This window comes from Aphelocoma coerulescens, chromosome 2, assembly GCF_041296385.1.
Source record: "Aphelocoma coerulescens isolate FSJ_1873_10779 chromosome 2, UR_Acoe_1.0, whole genome shotgun sequence".
Lineage (NCBI taxonomy): Eukaryota > Metazoa > Chordata > Aves > Passeriformes > Corvidae > Aphelocoma > Aphelocoma coerulescens.
In genome coordinates, this window is record NC_091015.1 from 135,504,597 (window position 1) to 135,519,865 (window position 15,269).

The 15,269-nt window shown below is 37.6% G+C and overlaps 1 protein-coding gene across 5 annotated transcripts in view; it reads right to left on the minus strand.

Moving 5' to 3' along the window:
• STAU2 (staufen double-stranded RNA binding protein 2) overlaps positions 1 to 15,269 on the minus strand; it is a 171,372-nt gene that overhangs the window by 41,676 nt on the left and 114,427 nt on the right. The window lies entirely within an intron of this gene.

Here is a 15,269-nt window from a genome sequence, read left to right on the forward strand (position 1 = left end):
TTTTAAAAATTCCTCCTGCCTCTACAACAACCTTCTGCTAATTTTCTTCAATTTTCTGCTCCACTAACTTAAAAGTCATTTCCTTAGGAAAACAGATGACAGACAACCTGAGTGACTGATTACATTGTGCCATCACTTTGTTTTTTCTCTGAGGCCTTGGTTTAAGAGGATGGATGTTAGTGTAAATGACAGAAAGGGGAGCTTCGCATAGGATTTCACTTCTGTTCAAAGACAAGCTAATGCAGCCTCGCTGAGGTGCAATCAACTTGACAAATGGATGCTGTGCAGCCCTGTGCCTCCCACTGAAACCCGAGAGCCTGATTTACACAATATTCCCCCTGTAAACGGAGGGAAGCCCAAATTCCAATCAGACTTAACGCTGCTCGGCTGTATAATGGGTTGATCTGATAATTCCTCCCATATAATGAAATCTGATAATAGTGGGAAAAAATACATCAGAGAGAATGGAATACATTAATGAACTTGTAAAAATACACTTAAGCCTTAACAGATTTAATAAACAGAGGAAGGATGGCTCAAACCGGGAGTCTTCATATGTGGTCAGCAGTTCTCGGGTTTAACAATGAAGTTGACTGAAAATACAGAGTTTCTATTTACAATTGACTACATTCACCACACCTTTTTTCAGATGGCCAGGAAATGAAAAAAAAAAAAAAAAAGCATTTAAATATCAAAGTAAGCTTTGTAATATGTTTACATGTCTTGCCTTGTTCTGTTTCCCCTTCAAACTAAACTAATTCTATGATACAAGCTGTTTTCTCAGGGAAATGTGAGTCAGATAGAAATGTTTTCCTACACGAAAAACAGTGTTTCATTTACTGACTGGAAAGAATAGGAAACATTTGCTTTTAGACTTTTAAGATTTTTTTGAATTGAAAAACAAAGACAATTCCATTTCAAAACACTTTTCACACAAGTTTGACAGCTGGCACAAAAATTAACTGAATGTTTACACTAGAAAAATGTCACAGAAATGTCTATTAAAATCAGTAATTTTTCTGTATCATAATAAACTATTCTGATTGTCATTGTTCTCTACAAATAAATATTTTGCCTTAGCACCTACAATTGTGACCAGAAGCTGTTCTCACACATCTACAAGTTGAGTAGTGCAGGATTTTTAGGGTTTTATTTACTTTGCTGTTGTCACAAATAAAAGAAAAAAAGAAAAAAACTTATGCAAACATTTCATGCTGAAGTGAATGGATTTCAACAGCTGCTGATTTGGTGACATTGAGAACCCCAGTGGAGATGTCCTGCTGAATTAACGTCTTGGAAATGTTAAAAAGAAACTTCAAACAGCCCTTGTTTAGCAGGCGGTCGAGGCTCGCTCTCGGTGGGGATCATGTGAAGACTAGCAGAGCAGTCACTCAGTCATGAATCAGACTTGTCAATAGTTGCCTATTTTCTCAACAGGTGTCTCAATCACACGTCATAATCCTTCCCCCATAGGCTTCTGTTTAACAGAAATGGCTCTCGCACAGGACGCTGCTTTTCCTCATATGAGACATATATTGACTTCTTACTTAGCAGCTCCCTCCTTCAGCCTCTGCTGAGCTTTGTACTTGGTATAAACATGTCTCTCTCGCCTGTGTGAGCCAGCAGGGAAAGAAGGAGGACTGTAACACAGGAGCAAGGAAGCTTTTAATCCTTTGTTATTGCTGCAGATAAGCACGGCAAACACCGAACCATCACTCGCTGTTTTGTCAGATAATTATGAAGTGCTGTTATGTCGAGGTACCCTTTGGGAATCCCTGTGCAAAAATGCACTTGGTGCTCAGGCAGAAAAGGCATCGCTGACATAGAATATCTTATGCTAGCTAAAATTGTAGGGAAATGCTTCATAATAATTTTTTTTTTAAAAATTAAAGTTTCAATTAAAAACACAGGAAGCCACTTTCAATTAGATATTTTTAACATAACTAATTTTCAATCATGACTCTTTACAGCATTTTTTTGTAATTAAATTAATTTTCTTAGGTTTTTGAAATCCTCATTTCATTTATAGGACACATACAGTCAGCCAACTACAGAAGTAAGTCAAGTCCTATGGGTCCCAGATGTCAGAATTCTGAACAAATGCAAGTAATCACAGAAAATTTTTAATTACATACAGTTTTTACCCTATAAAAAAGGTTTATATCTATGCTTACCCCTATGCTCTTTGAGTCACATCAGTATTAAGCAAAACAACAAAGAGATTTAAAGACAATTTTCTTGGCTTTTCTATCAAAAAGCAACAAACCAGTAAATATTCTATAACTCATCTTAAGCTTGCACAAATCATGTAATTTTTAATGTATCACCAAACTGCTCTGGGTTTCCTACTGCTGCCTTTGTTTTCCAATTTTACCTATGATATGTACACCAAATGCTGATGAGCTAAAGCAATTTTCTGTATTTCTAGGCCAGTCTCTTCCTGTATCAATGGAAGAAGTGTGCTTGTAAAATAATGTGGGCTGGTTAGTAGCAGCATGCTTCACTTTTATAGTAACAGCTCCTGTAGAAACTACAGCTTCTACATGACTTGAAAATTAAACATAAAAGAAAAATATATCTGCTTTATGTAATGTTTTGCGATCATAAGCTCCTTTGTATCAGATTTTATTAAAATGTTCCATAAGGAAGGTAAACTCTCCAACTGTAAGACTGTATAGAACTTAATTTCGAAATATCTTTGAAATGCATGTCAAATGAAGTTAGACAGTAAAACAGGTGTAGTTTGATCATTCCAGCTGTATGTCAAAATTCTTCCACATTGTTGGATAACATGAAAGTGCAGCACCAGTTTCTGTCACCCTCAATTTAAAAACTTTTGATATACTACCTCTGAGCATGGAGTTGTTTAAAGACTATCTCTAACATCAGTAAACTGCATGTACCACCTGCACCATGACTTGAATTACTGAAACACAACACTACACAATTAAAGAGATCTCAGATTTCAGCAGAAAAAACCATTGTACTGAAGAAATTTATGGCAAAGAAAAATATTTAAAATGTATTTCAAATGTGAAATATAATTTGATTGTGTATCTGATGTATACTTCATACTGGATACACCACAGTGATAAGGTATTTTAAGTATGTTGATAGATACTTATAGTCTGGGCCAGGTCTTGAAAATGCTATGTAAGTGTGTGATTTTACATACAAGTTACTCCTGTGAATTAATTTTAACTACTCACGTAAGTGCTTTGTAATGACATAGAAATTTTTGCAATTTCTGTAAGAATGAATATAAAATATATACATTACTTCCTATGTAGACAGACAGCATGTCAGTATATTCCTTTTTTTTTTTTGCTCTGGGGCAATTTGCAAGGACTCTTTTCCTAATCATAGTTGTAATTTTATTTTATTCAACATTGTATAAGTATTTTGAAATAGGACTGGATTAATAAATTGGTTTCAACATTACTGCTCAGATGTATGCTGTTTCCTGCCCATTTGTAGGAAAATTTGCATTTTTTAAGATTTATTTTCTCCTTAATTTTTGACACTACATAAAGATATTATGCAGAGAGTACACCAGATGATTATTTAGAGAACACAAATACATTCTCTGTAAATGCAACCTTTAATGACATTTACTTAGGAAACTTGCTGGGCACTGATTGATTGATTCTGAACCGGAGCCCAGCCTCATACAAACCACATTCATCAAAAGCATCCTAATCATACCACCATGTTAACATTTTGAACTTTGCTTTCAGTACTTAAGGAAAGGAATTCATGAAATAATCAAATTTAGGGGAAATTGACTCTTATTTTTCATATATAGAGACCTACTTTCAACACAGATAAGGCATTCTTGCTGCATTCTCTGCTTTCTCCCAAGCAAAGAGTAAGAATTGATAAAAAGGGAGTAAACCTTTAATGTTGACATGTAAGCATTTTAAAATGGAACTTGCAATGGGTAATTCACAATGATGCAAGTTTCATCTGATTCAGATGCAGATCATTTATTCCAGAAAAAGCACAACATTAAAAAATTGATATCAAAAAATGCAAAGGCTACAACAGCAAATGCTTAGGCACAGGGTCAGAATGATGTCAAGAAACAGGAAAGTGCTATTACCAGTAGAAATAGTATTGATGTACTAGAACTTGACCACACTTCGCTCTAAGCTTCAAAGTTTGAAAGGTATATTGACAGATTAGATGTTTTCTGAAAAAAAAATAAGGTGAGGATCTTCCCTGTATTTCAAGACTGAAGAAGCTTAAGTTATTCTGCTTATGAGACAAGGTGTGGGAAACCTGACAGTGGACCTGCAATACCCATGACAAGAGAGATTTGCAGGGAGATGTCTCAAGAGTATCAAAGACAAAACCAAGATCCTGTAAAAGGTAGAGGAAGATGAGACTAGAAGAAAGGTGCACAACTTCTCCCCAAAGTAGAGAAGAGTAAGAGTGATGCTGAGATTTTTCTTTCTTCTGCCAGACAAGGAGTGGAACAGAAACTTGTGCTGAACCTCTGAAACACTGTCTTCAGCAAGTTTCCAGAGCCAATGCACTACACCCTCCAATTCACAACCTGAAAAGACATTCTGACTTCTTTATAGAACAGGTCTATATGGCACCTGCTTATACCACTCTTAGCTGGCAACTTGGCTTTTTTACCTTCTAATTTCTAATTGAAATGGAGAACATGACTGCAAATGCTAAAGTTCATAACATATAACCTAGAATCTTGTTCCATCTGATAAAGACCATCCCCCTGAAAACTGCACTCCTGATCGAACCATCAGTCAAATAGCAGTCTTTGATACTCTGGGCTGCTGCTCTCTCAGTTGTGAATGATTTGTGATCTGGAACAAGGTTTTAGGAGGGAGGTCTGGGAGGGGAGTAAGAGGCATTACTCGAAACAAGACACTGCTCTTCAAGATACAACCCAGTGACATATCTGTGTTTAGGACAAGGGGCACAAATTCCTGTGATTTCAACAATGAGCCTTTACTTTTCTATGCTTCCCACCACCTCTTTTTCTACAACTATGAACAAAATTTTCCCTTTCAGTCACTTTTGTCTGGCCAGAGGCAATGGGCACACAAGTGCCAGCTACAATGTTCTGTAAAAGAAAATAGAAAGAGCAAAAGGGAGTTCAAAATACAAACTACTCATTCTACAATAAAAATCATGAGATAGCTGGAAACTACAGCTTTCATGTACCCTGGGCTTTAAAAAAATAGCTATAGGAACATCAGTTCTTAATATGACTGTGTTCAGTGACGTGCTAGTTTACTCTCCCACATTTAGACAAGAGCCCAGCCAAAACAAAGATGGGATCCTAAACCCAGACAACGTAGCTGCATTTGCTATTTCACCACAGATCAACCTCCATTCACACCAGTTGAACTTGTATTTTTGACTCTGTATCTTGCACAGACCAATCATCTAGTAATCTAATGGAACACCTCATATGTAAACCTACATGAGTATGGAAATGTTTACAGAATCAGGACATTTGGCCAGAATTTCTTAATGAACTAGTGTTTTAAAAGCTGTGTGTGCTCTTTGTTTATGAATACTGTAGCATAAAGTATCTCAAATCAGAAGTCCAGAATTAGAGGGAATATTTGAAACATAGTCTTTAATTTTTCTCATAAGGCCTTGATTTGTACTTCAGACTTTGGATCACAGTCTGAATTATATTTAAAGCCTCATGATTAACCTCTAACTCTACTAAAAGTGTTCAGAGGAGTGCTACTACATTGTTACGCACGGCACTGTCCTTAGGCTGCTGAGGGAACATTTCTTGCCTAAATAACTCAGCAAGTGATAACCTTTGAAACAACTTCTGGCAGGCTGTTAAATCAGACTGTTTTGTACCTTCTCATGCTTTCTTTCATTGAAAAAAATCTTTCAGGCAAATAATATATTCTCTTTTTTTGAATTTTACACATCACTTAAAAAAGCTACAAAAATTAGCTTTAAAAAGCTAATTTTTTATTTAATCAAAAGTCTTGGGTACCTTTTAATCACTTAGCTTTTTTGTCTAAAGTTGAAGGCTTATTGAAAAATAGCAGTTTGCTCCTTATCGCTTTTCTCACTGTCATGATCAGAAACTAGATGTTCCTTAAGATATTCCATAATTTTATCAAGTTCTACCCCTCCTGTTTTTTTCAACTGGTTTCAGTACTGTTCTCTTCACTCCACTGCTTATTTTGTCACATTTCCCAAGTTTTACTACAACCCAGGCTTGTTATATTGTTGCATGTTCTGGAGGATATTGAGATACAAAGCTCTCTTGGCATGTTATTCTAAAAGGCATATCTTGTACACAGAAAATAATCTGCTTCTGAAGTTAACACTTAGCTTGCTACTCTTCCTTCCAGATGATATAAAGTATAACTGTGACATTGTATTTGGTCATTGGCTTAATGCAAGTTATTCTGGGATTTGACAGGTAAAAAAATCCTGCTGTTTAGTCACGACTTGCCAACACTGTTAGGATAGGAAGATGTATGTCTAAACATACTAAAACACAGATTCATAAGGCAGATGCAGTATGACCAGAATGACCTAAAAAGTGTATATATAAAGTGTATATATATCTTAAAGCAGTAATTTCTCTACATGAAGAACTAAGACATATTGCACTGAAAAGGAGCATGCTGAGGGGTAAGTGTGGTCATCCACTGCCATGCTGCTCAACTGACTCTTTGAGAAACTGCTTTGTTTCTAAAACTTCAGTCATGAGCTTCCCTCAAAAGTGAAAGTTACTTTCACCAAGAAGCTCCAGCCATACTAAAGTTATCAGCTTTTGCTTTTCTTTTTCATATTTCATTACAACTCTGTTAAAACATTTGTTATAGAGCAAAACAGAGAGTCCAAATAGCAAAGTTCCTTTAAAATCCTGAGTACTGTTCTTTGCTGAATGTTGGTTGTGTATCACTTAACCCTCAGAAACACTTTGACACGAAGAGTGAACAAAGCCATCCAAAATAGGAAGGATGTAGCCAAAATCTTTATTTTTCAGGACATTATACATACTCTTTTATTCCAGTTAAAAGTTGCAGAAAAACAGAGTCTTTGAGAGACGAGTATGAATTTTGACTCTTTCCATTTACATTTGTCTCAGGTGTTACCTTTTCTAAAAGCAAAATAATTTATTTAAAAGCATAACTTTCCCTTTTATATGAAAATATATGTCGTCCAAAACACAATTTCCTTACACTCTACTAAACACAGACAGGGATGGCTAGAGGCTACAAATCTTTAGGTTCTCCACTGATGCATAAACTAAACAAAAAAGACAACCTTACTTGTTTCAGAAAGCTTTATTAGAATAGGAATCTTTGAAGACAAACACAAAAGATTCTAATATGTTTAGTTTTTATAATGTAAACAACTAATTTAATGCATCACTAACAATATACAATACTCTCCATCTTGCAACATGAATGCAAGGAAGAAACTGATGTAATCTGTGAGATATTTCAAAATAATTAATTTGAGAATAAAAAAAGAACTTTTATTGTGTAAACTCTCCTTGTTTGCCTTTTATAAAAGGATCAGAAAACTGCAGCACTTGAACCTTTGCTAAATGAAGGTAACAAGCAATCTTTTGAACTGGCCTCTAAATTAAGAATGTGTAATTGCCTGAGAAAGGGTATTTGATCAAAAGGGGTTTAAGTGTTACTTATCAGGAGAGTTCCAAGAAACTCAAGATCCAGTTTATTTAAATGAGGGCCAAGAAATTTTCAAATTATCTTGAAGTAGTTTGACATGTCTAAATTGTGTCTTTGCCAGCATGTCAGACTTCCTTGCTAGTATTTTAGTTCTGTAAGGGCAAATGGGATTTTAAGCACTTCTGGATCAAGCCAAAGTTTGATGCCTCCTTTTAATTTCCTTAACTCCCTCTCAAACCCACATCTTCTTGCTCCACTATTTTATAGCTTATAAAATTATGGTAAACATTCCTTTACCCTTTTTTTCCTATTATTTTCTTCACAAGCATGGATAGACATAGGATGACCAAAAAAAAAAAAAGTTCCATACGTTGAGATTTTACTTTTTATTTAATTTGAAAGAATGCTCCTGTTTTGTGGCATTCCAAAATCAAGCCCCAGGTTCTGCAGTATTATGTGCAGTGATGAACTGAGGCACCCTGGGAAGCCCCACTCACAGGCACAAAGGTCCATGTATGCCCAGCTCCCCACTAAATGACTGACAGTGTATTGTTATACCACTTCACATAAACGACAATGGAGTATTGAATCAAACATGACAACATAAAAATCTCCTCAATTCATGATTTCATACAGCATGCTGTGCTAGAAAAAACTACCCCAATTATTCAAAACAATATTGAAGTAGGAAATATTTAGGAGGCAGTCTGAAATAAGGCTGACTTGCTGAACAGCCCAATGTTTTGAGGAAATGTCTAAGCAGGCGTTCTATGACCTCACAAACCATCTAAAATCTTTCCACTACTGGGATAAGCCTTGTAACCAGTATCAGCAAAAGATGTTATTTTTATCTAAGTGGCTGAGGCATGGTGGGTACAGGGACTGCTCAGAGCTCCACTGCAATCAGCATAAGGACTTGAGGCTTCAGCACTTGTCTTACTTTATCTACAGCCAGTACAAGAGATTCAGCAACATCGGCTGCCAAAATGTCCTTTAGAATCTGTGCCATGCAACCAAATTTTAAACATCCTGAAACAAATGTAAAGCTCCTTTACAGACAGCTGAAGAGCTGAATGCTGAGGACAGAAAGATCTTGGTTTGTCTGCAGGTTATGCTTAGAAGAAATACACAAGGGAGGAAGAAGACAACCTTCCAGGTACTGCAGGGGAGCACAGTAACTCCATCTGAACATGTCCTACTACCTTAAATTGCCTCCATAGCCTGACCTGGCAGTCTCAGCTCTGGGTCCGTGTGGCAACTTCCAGCTATGAGGAGCACGTGGCTGGAGGTTTGAACAATGCCGCCACCAGCTGGATACCTACCCGAGGCAGGGATGGGGTTGGCTGTAGAGCAAAGCATATTCCTCCAGAAAACAGGTATACATTGGAAAGAGCAGTTCTGCTTTGGCCAAATCTGCTCCCAGACTCAGGATGGATATTCTGCATTTTCAACTGTAAATACCTTTAGGAATTACAAGCTATTTGTTACAGTTTGTGTAGCTTTGTCCACTTGTGGCAAAAACCAAAGGGGAAGATTCACTTGATGGTCAACACTGGACTGTGAAAAATCATAGCTTAAGCCTCTTTAACTCCCAGGAGGATATGAACCCTTCTTTTCATGATTCAGAACAAAGGGGTAAATATCAAATGAGAATTCCACCAAACTTTTCTGCTCACGCAGCTTTATTGAGCAAACTATTCACAGAGTCAAAAAACAGGACTGCTCTGTGGTTACCATTTTGTGTTCCTGGGGCTGCCCAGCTGTGCCTCTCTGTAGCATAAGAAGGGTTTCTACAGAGGGTTCATGGTCCTGTGGGGACAAACGTAGAATAAAACACCTTCTTTCATCTTGCATGAGTGTGTGAACCCTCAAGCTTATTGGTAAAATAGTTAATCATTTTTCCCACCAGTTTCCTAAATTTCAGCCATTTTCTTAGTTTCACTACAAATGCCCACGTACAAAATTAATTATTTTTTTTGGCTGGAAGCTTTTTTTCTTTATTTTGGACCAATTTGAAGTGGTGTTTTTTTGAGGGGATAAAGGATGAGAGAGGAGATTTTGGACTGTAAAATCAATTATTTGTACAGCCGTAAGGATCTGTGGAAAACTAGGTCTCACAGTCTCTCTAGTGATGGGAAAGAGAAAGAATGAATATGAAGAAATATTGATAAAATTTAAAGTTTAACCTAAGAGTTCACTGCTTTGGTTTAGCTTGATACCTCCATTCTAGTGTTTATTATCTCAAGTCCTGGATCCTTGAGAGAGTGAATTACTTGGAAGCAGTCTTACATTTAGCATATGTGAAGGATCTTGCTGGAATGAAGCATTAGGATTGGAACAAAGACAGTCTGTAAGAGCTATGAAATGGAGGACACAAGTACACACAGAGCTTCTGGGGATACAGAAACTCCTGTATCAAGTAAGGGTATTGCACATTTGATGCTTTGAAGAGAAGGTTGGTTGGTGACTCCTTCCTGTCTCAAACAGTGGGATGTTCTGACTCAACGACTACAAAAAACCTGTACATGTAATGAGTCTGGAAGCAGAGAGAGGGATTTTATGTTAAGTGAGCTATAGGAAAGAGTATAAACACCTTCCTCCCTGGAGATGTCTGACACTTTCCATCAGGGCATCAATGACAAGCATGTAAAAAAGGAAAGTGAAATCAATTGCTCAGGTAAACCATTAGTCACCAAGCCAGGGTAAGTCTTCAGCTCTTTCTTGATGGAGTATTTAAAAAAACATCCATGGAGGAAAGCATGGATGTCTAAGAACTAAGTTTAATCATAGTGCTCCTCAACATAGCTCCACAACTTTCTCGTGCTCATACTTACAGAATTACCTGTTACTGATTACTAATTACTTATGATTCCTGACCTCATTTATTTCCCATTAAGTCTATTGTCAGAGCATTTATTATGAAATCCTGGCTTCTTGAAATGAATCCTTGAAATGAAGGGGTGTAGGATGTCAAATTTAGTTTCTACTTGCACTGTGTAGATCAAGGGGTTGTATGACAATCGTGCAAACCAAAAACCATGACATTTCATTTGTGCTAGATGCATGCATAATGCCAGCCGTGTGATATTATTTCAAGAGAAGTGGAAAAATTAGGTGGCAAACAGAATTTTGGCAAAAGCACAGTTCTTCAGATGCCACATGTGCAAATCATTATTTTGTCTTGCAGAATGATTAAGGAAATGTATTTTGAAATGCCAATTATATAATTAGGGTGTTAAGCAACTTCACTGAATGACAAGTGATTAAACACAAATCAACAGACAGACACAGCATTACTTTGAGTAGAGTGTGGAAAATGCCACAGAACAACTCTAGCAAGCACAGGGTGGGCAACAAATTGAGTGTATATATTGCTAACAGTTTCTTTGTCTAAAATGGAGGTGTCTACAAAACAGGCAGCTGGTCTTTGACTGTTAGTTTTAATTTATAACTTTGAAAGGTTTTACCAGTCCTAGAAATTAAAATGGACAAAGCTATTAAAATTAAAATGCTGCCTGTCAGGGGTTAAAATGAGAAATCTAGATCCTTGTCAATCCCAACTGCAAGACAAGCTACTTGGGGGTGGGTCTCCTTCCATTTGATTTTTGCCTCTATACCAGCTTTTGTCTAGTAGGTGTATGTCTATCCATTTTTAGCTGTTGAGTAGGAGAAGAACCTACCTCTGTTGTCTTCCCTGTGTTTTTCCCTGACAGGGAAGAATCTGTTAGATTTCTTGATAATACAAGTGGGCTGAAACTCCTGCTGAAGCGTGACAAGGCAGTAAACTGACATTTTTAGCTTTTCTGAACTTCTCCAATACCTTTCCCTTTTAAGCTTCTTCCCTTTCCTAACAGCCACAGCAGCAAGAAAATTCAAGATTTTTACATTCCACCATTGTCCATCTGAGCCTAAAGTAACAGCAAAACAACCAAACCAGAAACAGATTGCAAACTTAGGATAGTGAACAGCTGGCCTGTGGTCCCTGGAAGGTTGGCTTATTGTATGTTGTTAATGCTTTTCTTTCCACTTCCACATGTTACACTGCACTGAAAGCTTGCTAAGGTATTTTAATGCAAGTAACTGCTAAGGGTGCAGTTCCAAAACAGCTAAAGTTCTGCAGGTCAGGGCTGCTACAACCCTGCTCTTTCCCCCTCCATGTTCCATTCCTGATCTCCTATTTTTGCCAGGTCATGCTACTGCACTGTGAACAGCTTTAAGAGTACTAGGGAAGACAAACATTTCTACAAGAAATTAACTTCTCTGTACAGTTAATTTTTGCCTCATCCCCTTTAAGTGACATTTTACAAGGTGAGTAAGCTGAGCCAATAGCTTGCTGCTGTGGAAAGGGGTGGCTCCCTCTCCTCTCCTCTTGGGTGGGCAGTCCTGATGTCTCCCTTGCATCAGCACTGGTGTTCATCTGCAACCCAGTGGATCATTTCAACTCACTGAGCTGGCTAAAAGCTTGCGTTTACACCTAGCTCAGCAGTTTAGGAAGCAGCCAGGACTGGAGATTAAGTAAATGGGAAAGAACAATCAAGGTAGAGTGCCTCATCTTGAAGATAGTCAAAAGCGGCCTCGACACAGGGCAGCCTGTTCTGGATGGCCTTGCTTGAGCAGGGGCCTTGGAGCAGGTGACTTCCAGAGGGCCCTTCCCACCTCAGCCATTCTGTGATCCTGTGAACCTCACGATTCTTGTGAAACCTCACCAGTAGCAGTCATAAGGATATTTCACTTCTTTTCTCTTTTTCCGACAGAGGAAGACAGTCCCAAAAACATCCATGGTGTTTGTTTGTCACTAGTTACAAGTTGCATGCGAAGCATGTAAGATAGGCCGAGACTGCAACAGTAGCATTTCATACCCTGCTGACGTTGCTGTGTAAACAAACATGCATTTCAGAGCTCTGAAAAATCCTATTATGCATCTTCATCAAGAAGCAGTCACATTGGGAAGCTACTCAGGAAGCCCTGAATTAGAGGATTGAAAGAGTCTGGCAAGGAGATAGCCATGCCTTGGTTAGCATTTTTTTCCCATTCAGCAGTTAATTAGTAACTCACTTTTTGAAAATTAAAGATTACACTTCCTGAACAAATACAAGCATTTGATCTTGGGCTCATCAAGGAAAACTTTAGCAGCTGCCAGGGGAAAGCAAATGTTCTGTCACGTACATCCAGACTGACATAATGCAAAACAGAAGATGAAGAATTTGGAGAGAATGTACCAACACTTCCACACACAGTCGTGGGGAGCACAGCAGATGAGGAAAAATACTGAATAGCAGACAACAATCCAATGAGCCTAACTAAAACCTGATGGGATGACTCCTTACTGCAGCAACAACCTAAGAGACAGAACAGAAGACTGAAGCATGGTGCTGTATATTAAAAGTGGTTTATATTTCTGTCCGACATGAACTGGCTCTTTTGGAACGCTGGGCACTCAGCTGTGGTCATGCTTTACCCACCCCTGAAGGGTACAGAGCTTTCAAGAAAAGGCAGCAGCCAGTGAGAACACCCTTGCAGGAGAAGGAGACCTAGTTGTGTGAGATGTTTTCATAAGATCAGGTAGGAGTCCTGATGCTGAAGGGTCTGGAATAGAATTGCCAAACTTTGGGAAAACTGCTAGAAGATTTTTACTTATTAAAACTAAAGTTTTATCATTTTATTGAGGAAGTCACTCTGAAGAAATGATAACTGCATTTACAATAAGTAAAGTAGAAATGTGCTGAGAAGTGAATCATATAACATCACCTAAGGAAAAAAAAAAAAAAAGACAGAAAAGGATGTATTTTTAAAGAAAACCTTAATATTTTTTCATTTTTTTGATCATGTCTGGGACATAAAAACCCACTGTGAAGTAAATCTGAATATCTAGAAAATATTAATTACTCCCTAGAAAAAAATAATTTTAATTCATCTGGTTTCCTGACCTGGAAAGGTATTTTAACAAAAAACACAACCCCCTTTATCTCTTCTGGTTACAGCATCGGACAAATTCTTAGCCTCCACATACTCACTGACTACACCTTTAGTTATTATGGCTTTTGTAAATTCCCCAGACACTGCCTCCTGAGCATGCTCTACAAACAATTCTCAGACCATAACAGAGATGTGGACCTTCATATGTGTTATGCATTTGCTGTTACAATGTAAAATTCTTCTCAATGCTCCAAGCACCTTCCCTTGAGCCTGTCACACATCTCCAAGGTCTTTTTTTCCTTGAGAACTACTCCAGCCCTTCCTGTGCTCAGGTGCCATCAGGAGCTGCACACATCTGGGCATCCCCACTGTCTGTTAACATGCCCAGCAATGCCTGTTTGCAGGCCAGCAATGATGCCTTGCTACAGACCACATTTCAGTTTGCTCTCCACTGCTGTCTGCCAAGCTTTCCATCAGTGATTTCTGAAACTGCTGAGTGGGGCATCTCCCTTTCAGTACACCCTCTCCCTGCTGGGCTCTCTGATCAAGTCTATCTTATCAGTAGTTTTTCCACTTCTACAGTTTCTGTCCCCGATCATTCTCTTTCCAGCCATTTTTATACTTGAAAATAAAAGTGTTATTAGTGGTAGATTTTATATAACATTAAACAATCATTATCTGCCCTGCAAAATAAAAGTATTCTATTCTGTGCATTGCAAAGTGCTGAGGAGTTTTAAAAATACAGTCTAATATACAATACAAATATAATGGATAACATTAAGAAGGAATAAAAATATTGGCATGAAATATTCATTGATATCACTTTAACAGCATATCTCATTGGGAGTATTAGGTGAAGTAAACAGCTGAAGTCAGTAATAAAACAAATGGACAGTATTGCCAGCTCCAAAAAACATGCATATGGTTAAAACCTCCAAAATCATCAAAAAGTATTAAAGCAATGAGACTTTACGAAAATGTACTTCTCTTTGATCTGTCTCCTGAAATTCAAGTAGAGAACTGGTCACTCCTCAATGAACATTAAGTTGCTTGGAGTTTAAAATTCACTTGTACAGGCAGAGTACTCCATGGCAAGCATTCAAAATCTCAAAATGGGCCCAAGCTGTTCTTTTTCATCACCAGCACTGACTTTAAATAATTTTATTTAAAAACGAATGTTCATACTTTCAATTTGCCTGCTGTTCAGCAAGCCTTAAAAATGCACCCAAGAGTATTTTCTTTCACAGCTATGACAACCACAGGAGTGTGATACCCCAAAGCAGATACATTAGCTTTAACATTCAGAAAGACAACAATTATAAAGCCACTAAAGATGGTAGCATTGCAAGTTGCTAAAATATACCTGTAAACATGGAAGCTGAGTTTGACATTGTCTTCTACAAGGCATAGCAGAAGTATATCACTTAGATTGAAACTATGTCACAGGCTGTCTTGTTTGACATAGGCCGTCAAATTTAACCTATTCATTGCAGTGAATCCAGTGATATTTGTTGAGTGAAGTACATCTCTAACAACTTTAAGGTATTGACTAGAGTCCTCTGGGGAAACATAAATCTCTATTTCCTTCAATTGCTCGCATTACGTCTTCTAACTTATAGTTCTTAGTGTGCCTGCACTCAAGAATTCAAAGAACTCTTTATGTGTCACAGTTCACTAAAACTGGAAGATATTTATTTG